Here is a 15157-nt window from a genome sequence, read left to right as displayed (position 1 = left end):
AACAAAACTAAAAGGAAACTTAATGGAATGGGAGAAGATATTTTCAGGTCACATATCAGATAAAGGGTTACTGTGCAAAATCTATAAAGAACATATCACACTCAACACCCAAAAACCAAATAACCCAGTGAAGAAATGGGCAAAAGACATGAAGAGACACTTTAACAAAGATGACATCCAGATTGGTCATACATGAAAAGATGCTCAACTTCATTCGTCATAAGTGAAATACAAATCAAAACCACAATGAGATGTCCCCTCACGCCTATCAGAATGGCTAAAATTAACATCTCAGGAAACGACAGATGTTGGAAAGGATGCAGAAAAAGGGAACACTTTTGCAATGCTGGTGGGAATGCAAAGTGGTGTAGCTATTCTGGAAAATAGTATGGAGATTCATTACAAAAATCAACAAAAGAACTACACTACGACCCAGCAATTGCACTAATAGGCATTTATCCAAAGGATACACTAACGCAGACTTGAAGAGGCACATGCACTCCAATGTTTATAGCAGCATTATCAACAATAGCTAAATTATGCAAAGAGCCCAAATGACCATTGAGAGATGAATGGATAAAGAAGATGTGGTATATTCATACAGTGGAATATTACTCGGCAATCAAAAAGAGTGGAATCTTGCTATTTGCAACAAGGTGGATGGAACCAGACTTTATTATGCTAACCATAATATCTCAGAGAAAGACACACATCATATGATTTCTCTCATCTGTGGAATTTAATACACTGATGAACATAGTGAAAGGAAAGCAAAAATAAGATACAAACAGAGAGGGAGTCAAATGATAAGAGACTGTTAAATAGAGGGAAGAAGCTCAGGACTCCAGAAAGGTTTCTGAACAGGGGTATGGGCTAAATAGGTGATGGGCACTCGGGGGGCAGGCACTTGGGATGAGTACTGGATATATTTTGTAATTGATGGATCACTAAATTCTAATCCTGAAACTGTATTCCACTATAAGGTAACTAACTTGGGCTTAAATTTTAACAAAGAAGAAGTATAAAAATAAGTAAAGAAATGTACTACCAGTCAAAAGAAAATAATATTTAAATCAGACTCTTGGAGTGGAAATGAAAGACCAAAAGTGTTACAGACAAGAAAGGATCAGAGAAAACATCAAGAAACAATGGCAAAACAACTAGTAGAATGTCATTAAATATGTACCTATTAATAATTACTCTGAATGTAAACCGACTACATGCTCCAATCAAAAGACAAGGATAGGGTGTCAGAATGGACAAAAAAAAAAAAAACAAAGAAACAAACAAAAAAAAAAAACAAGGTCTATCTAGATGCTGCCTACAAAGCCTTATTTGGACACATGTCACCTGCCTTTTAAAGGAGGGAATGAAAAAACATTTATCATGACAGTAATGTAAAAGAAAGCCAGTAGCAATACTTATATTTGGCAAAATAAACTTTAAAACCGAGAGTGTAGTTTGGTACCCTTTGGGTCAATACCTAGTAGTAAAATTGCATACACCCAATATTTATAGCAGCATTATCAACAGTAGCCATACTATGGAGAAAGCCCAAGTATCCATCAACTGATGAAGGTATAAAGAACTTGTGGTGTGTGTGTGTGTGTGTGTGTGTGTGTGCATGTATACGCATATGTACTCACGTGTATGCTCATATATACATACATATATACATATGTATATACAATGAAATGTAACTCAGCTTCAAAAAGAATGAAATCCTGCCACTTGCCACGATGTGGATGGACCTAGAATGTATTATGCTAAGTGAAATATGCCAATCAGTGAAAGACACATATGATTTCACTCATGTGGAATTTAAGAAACAAAACAGATGAAAACATGGGAAGGGGGCAGGAAAAGAGAAGAGTGGTAACAAACCACATGAGTCTCTTAACCGTAGAGAAAAAAAGTGAGGGTTGATAGAGGGAGATGTGTCGGCGCTGGGCTAGATGGAGGATGAGTATTAAGGAGAGCACTTATTGTCATGAGTACTGGGTGTTGTATGTAAGGGATGAATCACTGGATTCTACTCCCGAAACAGAGAATGCACTATATGTCAACTAAGACTTATATTAAAAAAATAAATAAAGCTGTAACAAGAGGTGAAGATAGACACTATCTCATACTAAAGGGGATAACCAAACAAAAAGATCCAATGATTGGAAATTTTGATGCACCCAATATGCAATCACCAATATAAAAGAAATTAACAAAACCACAAAGGAATTTATAATAATATAACGATAATAGAGGACTTTAACACATCAGTCACATCAATGGACAGAACCTGTAAACAGAAAATCAACAAGGAAACAATGGCTCTGAATGACACACTGGACCAGATGCATTCAACAGATATATTCAGAACACTCCATACTAAAATGGCAGAGTACACATTCTTTTCAAGCACACATGGGGCATTCTCCAGAAATGATCACATACTACGTCACAAATTAGGCCTCAACAGGTACCCAAGGACAGATATCAGACCAAGCATCTTTTCTGACCACAAAGCTAGGAAACTTGAAGTTAACCACACTCATACACACACACACACACACACACACACACACACAAACACACACACACACACACAAAGGGGGAAAGGCCACAAATAAAGGGAGGTTAAATAACATGCTACGAAATGAATGGGTCAAACAGGAAATCAATGAGAAAATACACTGAAACTAATGAAAATGAAAATACACTGGTAAAACCCTTTGGAATGCGGCAAAAGCAATCTAAGATGGAAGAATATAGCAATATAAGCCTACCTTAAAGAGCAAGAAAAATCTCAAACCCTCCTAACTTACAACTAAAGGAATGAGAAGAACAGCAGAAGGAAGGAAATGATAGAGATTAAGGCAGAAATAAGGGATATACAAACCAAAAAGACACTAGACCAAATCAATGAAACCAGGGGCTGGTTCCTTGAAAACTAATCAACATGAAAACCTCCTAGGCAGAATTTTCATAAAGAAGAGAGAAAGGACTCAAATAAATAAAATCACAAATAAGAAAGGAGAAACAACAGTCAACACTACAAAAATACAGTTAGAAGATAATATTATGAAAAACTATATGCAACAAATTGGACACTCTGAGAAAAATGGACAAATTCCTAGAAACACAAAAATTACCAAAACTGAAACAGGAAGATATGTAAAATCTGAAAACAGAAAGAAATCAAATCAGTAAGAAAAAAAAAATCTCCCCCCAACACAAGAGTTCAGGGCCAGAGGGCTTCACTGATGAATTCTATCAACCATTTAAGGAAGAGGTAATATGTATTCTCCACGAATTATTACAAAAAATAAAAAAGAAGGAAAACTTCCAAATTCATCTCATGAGGCCATCATTACCCTGATACCAAAACCAGATAAAGCCTCCACTAAAACCGAAAACTTCCGGGGCACCTGTGTGGCTCAGTCGGTTTACTGTCCAACTCTTAATTTTGGATTAGGACATTATCTTGCGGTGTATGGGTTCGAGTCCCACATTGGACCGTGCATTGACAGTGTGGAGCATGGCCAGGATTCTCTCTTTCCCTGTCTCTCTGCCCCTCCCTCACTTTTATGTACTCTTTCTAAGGAAAGAAATAAACATTTAAAAAAATGTTAAAAAAATTTTAAAATAAAACTGCAGACCAATAGCCTGAGAGTATGTATGCACAAATTCTCATTAAAATACCTTCAAATTAAAGTCAACAATACATTAATAGAATCATTTACCATAATCAACTGGGATATATTCCCGGGCTGCAAGGGTGGCTCCACATTCACAGATCAATCAACATGATGCACCACAGTAATAGAAGAAAGGAGAAGAACAATATGATGCTTTTCGCAGATGCAGGAAAACCATTTGACAAAATGTCACACCCATTCATGATAAAAACTCTCAGCAAAGTACATTTGGACTAAACCTACCTACACATATAAAGGTCATCTAGGAAAAACCCACAGCTCAGCTCATCCTCAATGGGGAAAAATTGAAAGTGTTTCCTCCAATGTCAGGGACAAGACAGGGATGACCCCTGTCACCACTATTATTCCACATAGTACAGGAAGTCCTAGCCACAGCAATCAGACAAAAAAGGAAATGAGGCATCCAAAATGGCAAGGAAGAATTAGAACTTTCGCTGTTTGGAACTGACATGATGCTCTCTATAAACAACATGAAAGACTCCAATGAAAATTGCTAGGATTGATATATGAATTCGACAAATCACAATATACAGAAATCAATGTACATAAATCTATGGCATTTCTATAGACGAGTGATGAATTAACAGAAAGAGAAAGTAAGGGATCCATCCCGTTGACAGTTGCACCAAATACCCCAAGATACCTAGAATGAACCTAACCAAAGAGGTGAAAGACCTGTACTCTAAAGGCTGTGAAACACTGATGAAAGAAATGGAAGAGGACACAAAGAAAAGGAAACATATTTCACCCTCATGGATGGGAAGCATAAAATACTGTTAAAATGTCCACACTCCTGAAAACAATCTACATATGTAATGAAATCCCTATCACACTAACAAAAACATTTGTCACAGAACTACAACAAATAATCCCAAGATTTGTATGGAACGACAAAGACTCCAAACAGCAAAAACAAAATTGAAGAAGAAAACTAAAGCTGGAGGCATCACAATTCCAGACTTCAGGTTATATTAAAAAGCTGTATTGAGCAGAACAGCATGGTCCTGGCAAAAAACAACAACAACAACAACAACAGCGACAACAACAACTACACACAAACGCAGAGATCAATAGAACGGAAACGCAGAAGTGAACTCAAACCTATATGGTCAATTAATTCTCAACAAAGCAGGAAAGTATATCCAATGGAAAAAAAAAGATAGTCTTGGGACACATGGGTGGCTGTAAAGCATGTGATTGTGGATTCAGCTCAGGTCATGATCTCAGGGCAGTGCAGAGCATGTGTGGATTCTCAATCCCCATTTCTTTCTGCCCCTCTTCTGCATTCTCTCTGTCTCTCAAAAATAAATACACAAACTTAAAAAAAAATCTCCTCAACATATGGATTTGGAAAAACTAGACAGCAACCTACAAAACAAAACAAGACCAACAACAGACTACCTTACAACATACACAAAAATAAATCCAACATGGATAAAGGCCTATGTGTGAAACCTGAAACCATAAAAATCCCAGAGGATAATTAACACAGGCAGTATCTTATTTGACATTGGCTGTACAAACATCTTTGTAGATATATCTCCTGAGTTAAGGGAAACACAACCAAAAATAATGGGACTTCATAAAAATAAAAAGCTTCTGTCACAAAGGAAATAATCAACAAAACTAAAACACCTACAGAATAATATTTGTAAACGACATCTGATAAAGGTTTACTGTCCAAAATATATAAAGTCATACAGCACCCAAAAAAGGAAAAATCCAATTAAAAATGGGCAGAAGACACGAATGTACATTTTCCCAAGGAAGACATACACATGGCCAAGAAACATATGAAAAGATGCCCAACAATACTGATCTTCAGGAAAATACAATTCAAAAGTACAATGAGATAACACATCACATCTGTCAGAATGACTGAAATCAATGAATGATGAAACAGCAGGTGTTGCCAAGGATGTGAGGAAAGAGAATCCCTCTTGCACTGTGGGTAGGAATGCAAACTGGTGCAGCCACACTGCAAAACTTCATGGAGATTCATCAAAAAAAATGGAAAAGGAACTACCTTAAGATCCAGCAGTTTCACTACGAGGTATTTACACAAAGAATACAAAAATAATTCCTAAAAGGGATACATGCACCATGATGTTTACAGCAGCATTTTCTACAACAGCCAAATTACGGAAACTTCCCAAGCATCCATCAAGTGATGAATAAGTTGAGATGTAGTATATGGAATGTAATATTATTTAGCCATAAAAACATGAAATCTTGTCATTTGCCACGAGGTGGAGGAGTGACAGTATGTTATGCTGGGTGAAAAAGAGCCTGTCAGAGAAAGACAAATACCAGATGATTTCACTAACACATGGAAATAAAACAAAACAAAGGCAGGGGCAGTGAAGGACACAGCGACAAACAAACAGACTCTTAACGAGGAAACAAACTGAGGGCTTCCACAGTGAGGTGAGGGAATGGGTGAAACAGCTGCTGGGGATTAAGAAGTGCACCTGGGATGAGCTCCGGGTGACGTGTGGAAGGGTTGCTCTATATTGGACACCTGAAACTAATATTACACTGTGTCTTCACTCACTGGAATTTAAATTAGAAGATAACATAAGGTTAATGACACCTACCTACCAGGTTTTCTGTAGTTTTCAATCAGTTCACTAGGTTGGAAAAATAACCATGAAATTTTTAAAAAAGCATGTATGATGTGGGGGCAGTTTGTGCCCTTACCTCGGTCTCTGGTTCCAGCAGACTCAGAAACTGGGTCCCAGCTCATTCTTCTAGAAGGTCGTGAGAGGAGCATTTCATGTATTCACGTCCTAACGGAATGCAGCTCCCGTTCTTCTGAACTTCTGTCAGGGCTTCTTCCCGGAAACAAGCCTGAATCTGGAGCAAACCATCGACTGCATCGATGAGGTGATGTCGTGGGACCCCGCAATCCACAAGCTCTTTAGTAAAATATGTCTTGCTCAAATACCGTCCAGGAAGTGGAGGAATGAAACACGGGAACAGCCCAGAAAATGCAAGTGCCTGTGCAGCTCAGCAACCAGCTTGCCCAGGGAAGCCACCCAGCGCCCCCTCCTCAGCACTCAGTACAACAAGCAGATACTCTGTGGGCCTCAGGAGATGCCAAGTTGCTGCAAAGCTCCCCAGGTCTCCCCTGGGGTGGGCGGCAGAACACGCTGGAAAGGCAGCTCTGCTCTCTGTCCTGAGGCAGCAGCAGAGGCGCTGGGCTCTCTGGAATAAATAGAAGCCCTTCCTGCTCTGAAGTGCCCTGGGTCAGAAAAGCCGATGGTGAGCCCTCTGCTGGCCATCACTGCCTCGGCAGAGGAACCAGCGCCTCCGGGTGTGTGGTGCTCGAGCTCTCTCTGCTGGCCACCATGGGAATTCCTGCAATGTTGAAGACCCTGGTGGCTCAGCTGAGGGACCGAAGGTGCTCTGGGCAACTAAGCCTGTTCTCTACACTGGGAAGGATCTTAGTGACAGGGCCTAGGGCACAAAGAAATCTTTTTCTTCTCCTTTCTTGTGAGTGAAGAATGAAACCAAATTTATTAACGTAATGGCATCATTTGTAATGCTTTCAGCAATGTTCCCAGAAAAATAGACTGCCAACTTACACATGCTGAACAAGAGGTCATTGTGTTGACCACCTAAGTGTTTAGGTTAGATAAAGAATGCACACCTTTGAGAGAGAGATACCGGCTTCCAGCTATGGAATGAATGTGTCCTAGGGATACAAGAGACAGCCAATGGAAGAGAGTCAATCCTGTAATAATACTGTTGCATGCTTTCACATGATAGCTACACTTGTGCTAAAGTACAACATAATTTATAGACAAATGGAAGGACTACAATGTATGCCTGAAACTAATACAACAAATGTGTGAAGAATATTTCAATTAAAAGTCGACATCCTTTATACTATCTTTAATTTCTCTTTCTTTGCCAATAAACTATCATTCCTGGGCGCTTGGGTGGCTTACTTGGTGAAGCGTCCGACTTCCACTCAGGTCATGATCTTGCAGTCCATCAGTTTGAGCCCCGCGTCAGGCTCTGTCCTGACAACTCAGAGCCTGGAGCCTGCCTCAGATTCAGTATCTCCCACTCTCTCCCCCATCCCCAGCTCGGGTTCTCTCATAAAAGGAAAAAAAAAAGAGACATAAAAAATGAAAAATCATTCCTAATTTAGAATCTGTGAAATTCCATTTATACCAGATTCTCTAACATGACCATCTTGATGTTTGGAGCTTATCTGAAAAGTCACTAATAATATCTGAAGACACATATGTGACAAGGTCAGCATGTAACTTACAGGGAGCTACACACCTGTTATGTATTTACGACATGTATCCGTGGCTTATATTTCCAATGAAATGTGCTTTAGGGATATGGATGGATGAAATAATGCCCATCAGTCATGTAGGTCAATTTCCTACAGGACCATTATGCCTTCAATTAGTAATTGCCATCATCTCTTCAAAATTAAAAGAAAGCTTGGAAAACAAATTGTCTTTGAATGATGTAAGAGAAGACTATGGTGTGTTAAAGGGTTCACCTACCTTCTGGAATCCTCATATTGGTTGTGGACAGGAGGATAGCAACCCACGATTTAGATGCACACCGCTCGTTCCAGAGGGAGAATATGGACCTTATTGTCAAATATGTTTTTTTTTTTTTTTTATCAACAGTCCACCTCTGCCAGGTCCAGACTGCAGAACCTGGAGGCAACACAATGCCTCATGCCTGGGTTCAGAACATGAGGAACGCCAGCTGGTGGGGGGAGGGGGGGAAATCCAACAGGGCCTGGGGTCAGTGAGGGAGATGACCCAGGGACACCTCCCCACAGGGAGGGCTCTGGAGTTTAACTGCCAAAGAGCAGCACACTCTCCCTGAAGACATTCTTCTCCATGACAGAACATAACGCTGAGCCCCACAATTCCAGGAGAAATGACGGATACCCATCTTTTCAATTGCAATGGCCACTGCAGAGCTTGGCCCCAGGAATGTTGGAGTCTTAGAGTCATGAAACTATGATGCCCATGATATCAGCCTTTTCTGCCCCAGCACTCAGAGCCACTTCATACATCCCCTCTCCCCTGGCCCATCTCACCCCATCCACATACCTGGACCACGTCTTCACTTTTCTCCTTGTACTTCCTCTTTGTCTCTGTTTCTCTCTAACCACACCTCTCTGTGTTTCTTCCTTTCACTCTCTAGGACTTGCCCAATTCCCCTATCACTCATCCAGTTTCTCTCTCCTTACCTGTCTCTTTGTCCACCTCTCCCCAGGCTTCAGGCTATCTGCTCTGTGCATGCAGCCCTGTCCAGGACCACAGGGAACTCCTCTCTCTCTCTCTCTCTCTCTCTCTCTCTCATATCATGTTTTGCCCCAGGCCCTGATCAAAATGGAGGAGAATCCCCCATACAGCAGCTGCTCATATTGACATTTGCTAAAGCAATGTTGGCAGCAGGTGGACAGCCAGACATTTACCGTTGGTGGCCCAGCCATGACCCAAAAGCTGCTGGAGGGCTGGCTGCTTCCCTAAGCTGGAAGGAAAAAGGGGCTCACAGGGTTGAGGGTCCCTGATGTAGATTGGATTGGCTGATGTAGAAGGAGCCGTATGCTTACACCCAACTCTCCTGGATGATGTCGAAGGAACCTATCTCAGACTATGGACTTCTGCCCTCCCCATGCCTCAATATGGCATCAGGGGGAGCTTTATGGGACACCATGTGACTCGCCACAAAAATTGCGCCATTTGCCCCCTTGGAGGCCACCTGGATTGGTGCTATTGGTGGCAGCTGGTAAGGTGCACGAGGGCACAAGAGCTGAATTAATGCAGGGCCTCCTTACTGGTCACCTGAATCCATTCCTCATCACTGGAGGAGACCCTGGAGGGCTGCATGGGATTCTGGGTCTCCCATTCCTCGGACCTTCCCCGGGAGTTTCTGAGCTGACACCAAAGGGTCTGGAGGCTGTTTGGGATCCTGTGATTCCTTTCTCTCAGGTACAGGGAGGGGCTTCAGCTCCCTGACAGGGAGTGCCGTCACCCATAGTAAGTGACTCAGAACCTGGGGGCCCGGGGCTCGCGGTGGCTGCTTAGGCTTCTGTGTCTGGCATCCCTCGGACCTATCCGGGGAGTTTCTGAGCTGTGACCACAGGGTCTGGAGGCTTTTTGGGATTCTAGCTTGTGTCTCAGTTGGGATTTTGTGCTAGCTGCACAGGCCCTGGAGGGGCTGCTTGGGATTCTGTGTCTCCCATTTCTCAGACATTCCCGGGGAGTTTCTGAGGTGAGACCCCAGGGTCTGGAGGCTGTTTGGGATTCTGTGACACCTTTCTCTCATGTACAGGGAGCGACTTCAGGCATGATGAGGCATGGTAAGTGACTCAGGGCCTGGAGGCCCGGGGCGAGCAGCCCGGGGCCTGGAGGCCCAGGGCGAGCAGGGGCACTCCACATTCTGTGTCTCCAATCCCTTGGACATTCCCCGGGAGTTTCTGAACAGAGAACCCAGGGTCTGGCGGGTGTTTGGGATTGTGCGACCCCATTCTCTCAGGTACAGGGATCGGCTACAGCCAAGGAAATTTATGGAAATTGACGCCGTGACTCGATGCCGGGGCTCACAGCAGCTGCTTGGAATTGTGTGTCTTGCAATGATCTGACCTATCCCAGGAGTTTCTGAGCTGAAACCACAGGATTGTTGTCATTGTGTGATTCTAGCTCAGGTCTCCCTTGGGATTTTGTGCTCACTGCACATCCCATGGAGGGGCTGCTTGGGATTCTGTGTCACCCAATTCTCAGGCCTTCCCCGGGAGGTTCTGAGCAGGGACCCAAGGGTCTGGAGGCTGTTTGGTATTCTGTGACACCTTCATCTCAGGGACAGGGAGCGGCTTCAGCCATGGGGAGCCATTTCGAGTAACCCCGGGCGTGGAGGCCCGGGGCGAGCAGCCCCGGGCGTGGAGGCCCCGGGCGTGGAGGCCCGGGGCGAGGAGCCCCGGGCGTGGAGGCCCGGGGCGAGCAGCCCCGGGCGTGGAGGCCCGGGGCGAGCAGCCCCGGGCGTGGAGGCCCGGGGCGAGCAGGGGCACTGTCCATCATGTGTCTCCAATCTATCGGAACTTCCCCGGGAGTTTCTGAGCAGGGAACCCAGGGTCTGGCGGGTGTTTGTGTTTGTGTGACCCCTTTCTCTCAGGTACAGGGAGTGGCTACAGCCAAGGAAAGGCATGGTAATTGACTCCGGGCCTCGAAGCCACGGCTCGCAGCAGCTGATTGGGATTGTGTGTCTCGCATCCATCTGACCTATCCCAGGAGTTTCTGTGCTGAGACCACAGGGTTTTGTGATTGTAGCTTATGTCTCCCTTGGAATTTTGGGCCCGCTGCACATCCCTGGATGGGCTGCTTGGCTTTTTGTGTCCCTCCGATTTTTCTGACCATCCCCGGGTAATTCTAAGGTGAGAACCCAGGTTCTGGAGGCTGTTTGGGATTTTGTGACCCCTTGCTCACAGGTACAGGGAGCGGCTTCAGCCTTAGGGAGCCATAGCGAGCAGCCCCGGGCGTGGAGGCCCCGGGCGAGCAGGGGCACTGCCCATTATGAGTCTCCAATCTTTCGGAACTTCACCGGGAGTTTCTGAGCAGGGAACCCAGGGTCTGGCGGATGTTTGTGATTGTGCGACCCCATTCTCTCAGGTACAGGGATCGGCTACAGCCAAGGAAATTCATGGAAATTGACGCCGTGCCTCGAAGCCGGGGCTCACAGCAGCTGATTGGGATTGTGTGTCTCGCAATGATCTGACCTATCCCAGGAGTTTCTGTGCTGAGACCACAGGGTTTTGTGATTCTAGCTCATGTCTCCCTTGGGATTTTGAGCCTGATGCACATCCCTGGATGGGCTGCTTGGGTTTCTATGTCCCTCTGATTTTTCTGACCATCCCCGGATATTCTAAGGTTGAACCCAGGTTCTGGAGGATGTTTGTGATTTTGTGACCCCTTGCTCTCAGGTACAGGGAGCGGCTTCAAACTTAGGGACCCATTTCGAGGAGCCCCGGGCGTGGAGGCCCGGGGCGAGGAGCCCCGGGGTGGAGGCCCGGGCGTGGAGGCCCGGGGCGAGGAGCCCCGGGCGTGGAGGCCCGGGGCGAGGAGGCCCGGGCGTGGAGGCCCGGGGCGAGGAGCCCCGGGCGTGGAGGCCCGGGGCGAGGAGGCCCGGGGCGAGGAGGCCCGGGCGTGGAGGCCCGGGGCGAGGAGGCCCGGGTGAGGAGGCCCCGGCGTGGAGGCCCGGGGCGAGGAGGCCCGGGCGAGGAGCCCCGGGCGTGGAGGCCCGGGGCGAGCAGCCCCGGGCCTGGAGGCCCGGGGCGAGCAGCGGGCACTGCCCATCATGTGTCTCCAATCTGTTGGAACTTCCCCGGGAATTTCTGAGCAGGGAACCCAGGGTCTGGCGGGTGTTTGTGACTGTGTGACCCCTTTCTCTCAGGTACAGGGAGCGGCTACAGCCAAGGAAAGGCATGGTAATTGACTCCGGGTCTCGAAGCCACGGCTCGCAGCAGCTGATTGGGATTGTGTGTCTCGCATCCATCTGACCTATCCCAGGAGTTTCTGTGCTGAGACCACAGGGTTTTGTGATTGTAGCTTATGTCTCCCTTGGGATTTTGGGCCCGCTGCACATCCCTGGATGGGCTGCTTGGCTTTTTGTGTCCCCCCGATTTTTCTGACCATCCCCGGGTTATTCTAAGGTGAGAACCCAGGTTCAGGAGGCTGTAAGGGATTTTGTGACCCCTTGCTCACAGGTACAGGGAGCGGCTTCAGCTTTAAGAAGCCATAGCGAGGAGCCCCGGGCGTGGAGGCCCGGGGCGAGGATCCCCGGGCGTGGAGGCCGGCGGCGAGGGTCCCCGGGCGTGGAGGCCGGCGGCGAGGAGCCCCGGGCGTGGAGGCCGGCGGCGAGGAGCCCCGGGCGTGGAGGCCGGCGGCGAGGAGCCCCGGGCGTGGAGGCCCGGGCGAGCAGCCCCGGGCGTGGAGGCCCGGGGCGAGCAGCCCCGGGGGTGGAGGCCGGCGGCGAGCAGCCCCGGGCGTGGAGGCCCGGGGCGAGCAGCCCCGGGCGTGGAGGCCGGCGGCGAGCAGCCCCGGGCGTGGAGGCCGGCGGCGAGCAGCCCCGGGCGTGGAGGCCGGCGGCGAGCAGCCCCGGGCGTGGAGGCGCGGGGCGAGCAGCCCCGGGCGTGGAGGCCGGCGGCGAGCAGCCCCGGGCGTGGAGGCCCGGGGCGAGCAGCCCCGGGCGTGGAGGCCCGGGGCGAGCAGCCCCGGGCGTGGAGGCCCGGGGCGAGCAGCCCCGGGCGTGGAGGCCCGGGGCGAGCAGCCCCGGGCCTGGAGGCCCGGGGCGAGCAGCGGCACTGTCCATCATGTGTCTCCAATCTGTTGGAACTTCCCCGGGAATTTCTGAGCAGGGAACCCAGGGTCTGGCGGGTGTTTGTGGTTGTGTGACCCCTTTCTCTCAGGTACAGGGAGTGGCTACAGCCAAGGAAAGGCATGGTAATTGACTCCGGGCTTCGAAGCCACGGCAGCAGCAGCTGATTGGGATTGTGTGTCTCGCATCCATCTGACCAATCCCAGGAGTTTCTGTGCTGAGACCACAGGGTTTTGTGATTGTAACTTATGTCTCCCTTGGGATTTTGGGCCCGCTGCACATCCCTGGATGGGCTGCTTGGCTTTTTGTGTCCCCCCGATTTTTCTGACCATCCCCGGGTTATTCTAAGGTGAGAACCCAGGTTCAGGAGGCTGTAAGGGATTTTGTGACCCCTTGCTCACAGGTACAGGGAGCGGCTTCAGCTTTAAGGAGCCATAGCGAGCAGCCCCGGGCGTGGAGGCCCCGGGCGAGGAGCCCCAGGCGTGGACGGCCCGGGGGCGAGGAGCCCCGGGCGTGGAGGCCAGGGCGAGGAGCCCCGGGCGTGGAGGCCGGCGGCGAGCAGCCCCGGGGCGAGGAGCCCCGGGCGTGGAGGCCGGCGGCGAGCAGCCCCGGGGCGAGGAGCCCCGGGCGTGGAGGCCCGGGGCGAGGAGCCCCGGGCGTGGAGGCCCGGGGCGAGCAGCCCCGGGCGTGGAGGCCGGGGGCGAGCAGCCCCGGGCGTGGAGGCCCGGGGCGAGCAGCCCCGGGCGTGGAGGCCGGGGACGAGCAGCCCCGGGCGTGGAGGCCCGGGGCGAGCAGCCCCGGGCGTGGAGGCCCGGGGCGAGCAGCCCCGGGCGTGGAGGCCGGGGGCGAGCAGCCCCGGGCGTGGAGGCCCGGGGCGAGCAGCCCCGGGCGTGGAGCCCGGGGCGAGCAGCCCCGGGCGTGGAGGCCCGGGGCGAGCAGCCCCGGGCGTGGAGGCCCGCGGCGAGCAGCCCCGGGCGTGGAGGCGCGGGGCGAGCAGCCCCGGGCGTGGAGGCGCGGGGCGAGCAGCCCCGGGGCGAGGAGCCCCGGGCGTGGAGGCCCGGGGCGAGGAGCCCCGGGCGTGGAGGCCCGGGGCGAGGAGTCCCGGGCGTGGAGGCCGGCGGCGAGCAGCCCCGGGCGTGGAGGCCCGGGGCGAGCAGCCCCGGGCGTGGAGGCGCGGGCGAGCAGCCCCGGGCGAGGAGCCCCGGGCGTGGAGGCCCGGGGCGAGGAGACCCCGGGCGTGGAGGCCGGCGGCGAGCAGCCCCGGGCGTGGAGGCCGGCGGCGAGCAGCCCCGGGCGTGGAGGCCCGGGGCGAGCAGCCCCGGGCGTGGAGGCCGGGGGCGAGCAGCCCCGGGCGTGGAGGCCCGGGGCGAGCAGCCCCGGGCGTGGAGGCCCGGGCGAGCAGCCCCGGGCGTGGAGGCCGGGGGCGAGCAGCCCCGGGCGTGGAGGCCCGGGGCGAGCAGCCCCGGGCGTGGAGGCCGGGGGCGAGCAGCCCCGGGCGTGGAGGCCCGGGGCGAAGCCCCGGGCGTGGAGGCCCGGGGCGAGAAGCCCCGGGCGTGGAGGCCCGGGGCGAGGAGCCCCGGCGTGGAGGCCCGGGGCGAGCAGCCCCGGGCCTGGAGCCCCGGGCCTGGAGGCCCGGGGCGAGCAGCGGCACTGTCCATCATGTGTCTCCAATCTGTTGGAACTTCCCCGGGAATTTCTTAGCAGGGAACTGAGGGTCTGGCGGGTGTTTGTGGTTGTGTGACCCCTTTCTCTCAGGTACAGGGAGTGGCTACAGCCAAGGAAAGGCATGGTAATTGACTCCGGGCTTCGAAGCCACGGCGGCAGCAGCTGATTGGGATTGTGTGTCTCGCATCCATCTGACCAATCCCAGGAGTTTCTGTGCTGAGACCACAGGGTTTTGTGATTGTAACTTATGTCTCCCTTGGGATTTTGGGCCCGCTGCACATCCCTGGATGGGCTGCTTGGCTTTTTGTGTCCCCCCGATTTTTCTGACCATCCCCGGGTTATTGTAAGGTGAGAACCCAGGTTCAGGAGGCTGTAAGGGATTTTGTGACCCCTTACTCACAGGTACAGGGAGCGGCTTCAGC

General features: G+C 50.5%; 1 long non-coding RNA gene across 2 annotated transcripts in view; it reads right to left on the bottom strand.

The window, feature by feature from the left end:
• LOC123576372 overlaps nt 1-6952 on the bottom strand; it is a 109469-nt gene extending 102517 nt beyond the window's left edge. For both annotated transcript variants that reach the window (XR_006701335.1, XR_006701337.1), the window contains exon 1: nt 6414-6952. This is a non-coding gene — a long non-coding RNA (uncharacterized LOC123576372). The remainder of the gene's footprint in view (nt 1-6413) is intronic.
• Nucleotides 6953-15157: the final 8205 nt, after the last annotated feature.

The sequence above is a fragment of the Leopardus geoffroyi genome, chromosome D2 (genome assembly GCF_018350155.1).
Source record: "Leopardus geoffroyi isolate Oge1 chromosome D2, O.geoffroyi_Oge1_pat1.0, whole genome shotgun sequence".
Taxonomy (NCBI): domain Eukaryota; kingdom Metazoa; phylum Chordata; class Mammalia; order Carnivora; family Felidae; genus Leopardus; species Leopardus geoffroyi.
The sequence above is the reverse complement of the archived record's forward strand: the minus strand, read 5'-3'. Positions and strand labels throughout refer to the sequence as shown.